Genomic DNA, 4,723 nt, shown 5'->3' on the forward strand with positions numbered 1-4,723 from the left:
ACTTCTCAAGAGTTCTGTCCGCTCACTTCTCAACTCTTGATCCCTTCCCTTAAAGAAATTCTTTTGAAAAAAGAGAAAGCGAAAAATGATATTTCATTCATCTTTGACAAATTTTGTTCTGATGGTTTTGAAGATACATTGGTCAAGGTGAAATTGGCATTGGATTCTAAACTAAATCCTTTTGCCAACGAATGGGATCCATCAGCGAAGGCTCTTGAGGTAAATGTTCATTATTTATGACCTTCTCTGAAACCATTCATTCTTCAAGAGACAAGTGTTTAATTTTTTCCAAAGGTACGTACGTCGCAATAAAACAAGAAAATATTTATAGATTTTGAATCTTAATTTACTATCGTACAACATATAACTAGTTTAAAAGAGAACAATGAAATCTATGATGATTCTTCTTATTTTTAGGATTAGAACTAAAAAAAAATAAGCTAAGCTAATATACAAGTTTAATAAACGTAAGAAGAATAGTACAAATTTCCTTAATTAATGTGAGAATTAAATGGTTTCTTTAATTTAATATTTTCATATTCTCCCATTTAATTTACCTACCCCTTCTCCGATCCCTTAAAAAAAAATGAATAATTGGATATTAATTGATATAGGTCGCGCTCCTTAATTATTATTATTTTCACTCTTTTTTATTGCTACTATTTGTTTAGGATATCTCAGAACTGTGTGCATGATGTTTTCATAGACAATAATAAAGGAGTGGATGGTCAATTTGGAAGAATTGTGTTCAAAAACACCTCCATTTGTGCTTGGGTTTTGAATGGAGGCCATCATAAAGAACCAAAATTTTATATTGGATCAGGACATGTTTCTATGGAGAAGTATGAACCTCAGGACCGAAAAAGAAGAAGAAGAAGAAGTATGAACTTCGATCGTAATACTGTTCCAGCCTAATTTAATTACATTGATATGATAATATCATCTAAGGGCAATTAATTGGTTTCTTCAACATGTTATTGATGTATTATCTTTTTTAAGATGAATGTGCGATATTTTTTTATGAACCATTGCTTTTTTATTAAGTCCGGCTTTATATCTACTGCGATGGAATTTATATATTCAAGTGAGATTTACTTAACAGTTGTTTCATAACATCGGGTGTTTTGAAGTTGCTTGTAATGACTAAATGGGAATGACCCTAATGTACCAAAAGAATGTCTCCTATTCATATCTTATCGGTTTTAAACGTTATTAGAGGTAAACCTAAAACGATGAGTATGGTAAATTAAATACTTACATGTCCTCTTGTCTATATTAGGTTTATTTTGAACTAATTGTAAAAGCTAAAAACACCATATAATATGGACAGGACAGAGAGTAGTAAAATACAAAAGTTTAAATGTGTTGTATTGTCTCTATCAAAGATGTATAACAACTAAGGGCGTTTATTGCCAAATACCAAAACTTTTTCACTTTTTTTGCACTTTTTTTGATTAGAGTTGGAAATGGAGTTGTGTTTGGCAGTAGTTTTTTTGAAATTGTAGTTTTTGGTGAAATGTAGTGTAAAAAGGTGAAAAAAAGTTGAAATTTTTGAAAAACAAGTTTTTCTTGTTTTTAGATTCGAGACAATTCTGGAAAAAGTGAATAATTTTATGGCCAAACGCTAAAAATAAAAAAAGTGAAAAAAATTTCCGGAAAAAAGTGAATAATTTTTATGGCCAAACGCCCACTAAGATTATGATTCCCACCAGTAGTGTAAAGCCTATAATGACCAGCTCAAGTCCAAGCTGCTTGTAAGTGCCTGAAATCTTCAAGTAGCACAAACACGGCAGTAGAATTGAAGCTGTGACGCTAAAAAGTGCTCCAGCTAATGACATGAGATAGCCAAAGAAAGGGATGGTCAGGGCTACAATGACACTAGTTATGACCAAGGCACTTCTTATCAAGAGGCCTAATGACTCAAAATGTTCCTCAAAAGATTGTTAATAATTGGTGTCATCGTTAATGCGTATTTGGCTAACGGATTGATCAAGGCAGTGTATATAGCCAATCTTGAACTGAACTTTTTTGTTGGAAGGTTCAACGTAATTTGTGACTCCACCTCTGACCGAACATTAAGTATCCCAAAGCTCCTATAGGCTATAAATGTGTATGTAATGGTAGAGACTAGAAATGACAGAAGCATTACCTGCAGTAACAAATAAACTAACACATGACATCAACATCCAAATGAATACTTAGCTATGCAGATTTTAGAATGTGTTTGGTATGATGGAATTTATCTTTCATAAAAAATATTTTTCTTAGAGAATATTTTTTGGTGTTCTATTGGTAAGTGAATTTTTTCTCCAATATATACATACATTAAAGACTAGTAATAATAATTTCAGCAAATTGGATAGTGTTATGATGAAATTTTTGTATATTTATGAATTAATTAAGAGTTTAAATAATATACACTGTCAATGTAAATGGTTTTTACACTATCATGTCATATTACCTGTAGTAGCAGGTAACATATCTTATTTTTAAGATTTCAAATCACACATTTTTACTATCATGTCATCTTACCTTTAATAGCAGGTAACATATCTTATTTTCAAGATTTTAGATCACACATTTTAAGGAGACTCACCTATAGATATCATTTGAATGACCTTAAACTCTAATATTAATATCTAAGTATTACTTGAAGCAAATAATATGAAGTTAAACGTTAAGATTGTTGTATGAAGAATGACTTATGCCGATAAGTGAAGTGAGTCATTTTCCTCCTGTTCATGAAAAAATGACCATCATACCAAACACCAAAAAATGACTTTCTCATGAAAAAACATTTTTTATTCGTACCAAACTAGTATGTAATGCGTTACCTTAGGGAATTATTTTTGATTTTCCATTGAAGTATACAAAGTTGGAAAAACCGGGTGCGCACCTTAGCAGGAAGCATATAAGCTAAAAGAAGTAGGGATTCCTCTCCGATTCAGAAGGACTCCCTTCTTATTCTGAAATCCAATGCCATCATAAGTTGCTATCCGGAAAATTGAATCAATAATCACAAGGGAAGCTAAAATCCCCGAGGCTGATAGGTAGGAAAGAATGCTCATGTTCTTTAACCATACGGTGGGCAACATGATGAGAGAAACAACCACAACAATGCATTTTTTGCCACCAATTCGGAGTCCCCAAAAGCTGAAATTTAGCAAATCTGGCGGTAACAGATTGTGCAAGTTACCCCCTACAACAATTAGAAAGCCAGTAGCTACCAAGTAAACCTCTAGATTCGTACACACTGAGACCAGTACTAGTCCCCTCGTTCCAAATGCTCGATCACCTATGTCAGGATAACTTCTTATAGTCGGATCAAAATCCATACATCTCTTTATTAACAAGGCTGTATAGAATGCGACACTTGCAATGATGAGAAAAAGGATCATGCTTAACCACCCTCCTGATGATAGTGCATAGGGAATCGACAATATCCCTGTTCCTGAGAAAGCAAATACAGTAGAGTTGTATTAATTAATGATGATTATTTGATATCATATAATCCTCCCCGAAAGCGCATGATCAGTTAACATTCCCAGAAAAGACGGTCAATAGCCTGTTTGATCAAGCTTCTGATAAGGTAAAAATGCTTATCTAAAAATAAAAAAAAGTTTTTATTTTAGATAGTTAATGTTTGGCCAAATTTTTACGAAAAAAATTAGTGTGTTTGATAAGTATTAGCTGTATTTCAGAATCTAAAATAATAGCTTTTCGCGGGAAGTACTTTTGAAACATTGGACAAGTAAAAATTATTAGTCTAATATTACAAACATATTTTTCAACTTGATTAACCAGACACTAACTGCAAGTCTTCAAAATTACGTTTTCAACAGCACTTTTCAATACAAACAGATTTCTGAAATTTGGCCAAACATAACCTGATAGAGCGTTGACTGCGTGAAAAGTGGTTTTCAGAAAAGAAGTTTTCCCACTGATTATTATAACGGACTCCAGTCCAACTCCCTTATCAACCTGCAGCAGTGGTAAGGAAAGAAACAATTTATTCTGGGATTTAGTTTCCATATCCCAGAAAAATATTATATTATTTATATAAATCTCCTTAAACCCCTTAAGTAGAAGTGCAGCTACTGTACTTCACTTTTTTTGTATGCCAGCAACCATTTTGTAAAGTTCTATTATATACATATATTTGGGTTTCCGTGTTTCCTAAGCATCTTCATGAAACACGAGAAAGTTTAAAATTTGCATAATGAGAATTGGTATTTCCTTCGCAAACAATAAATTAGTTGCCATGTGCGCTAGTGGTGTTGAGATAATAGCACATCCGACGACTAAATGATTTCTTAATTAGATGTGGTACTTGTCCAATGTATGCTTATAGATTTTGTTGTTCACCCCCGATGTTAAAGAATCATGTCTGATAATGCATCTTTTACATCTTGAATTGTTCGTCGTGACTTACGCTTCAGAATTCATTTATTTTTCCAATTTATAGTCCTTGGAGAGTATTGTCCTATCAAATTGAAAAGGATATTTGGACCTTCTATCATTTAGCGGGCTTTAGTGTCGTATGAAGAAATTGCACGGTTTGACCTTCAAAGGGGCAGGCCTTTAATTTTTGTCCTTAGGAATGGGGCATAAGTCCTTTAATGGGGCGGAACATAATTTGTGGAATGTTATGATGCGAAAATATAAATTTATTCCCGGTGAAAAAATTAGTTTCCTTGAGAGACAAAAATTAAACACCAACACA

General features: G+C 32.8%; 1 pseudogene; it reads right to left on the reverse strand.

Annotated features, from left to right (window-relative positions):
- Positions 1 to 1,673: 1,673 nt before the first annotated feature.
- LOC132062075 (amino acid transporter AVT1J-like) lies at positions 1,674 to 4,032 on the reverse strand (annotated as a pseudogene).
- Positions 4,033 to 4,723: the final 691 nt, after the last annotated feature.

This window comes from Lycium ferocissimum, chromosome 7 (genome assembly GCF_029784015.1).
Source record: "Lycium ferocissimum isolate CSIRO_LF1 chromosome 7, AGI_CSIRO_Lferr_CH_V1, whole genome shotgun sequence".
NCBI classification, from domain to species: domain Eukaryota; kingdom Viridiplantae; phylum Streptophyta; class Magnoliopsida; order Solanales; family Solanaceae; genus Lycium; species Lycium ferocissimum.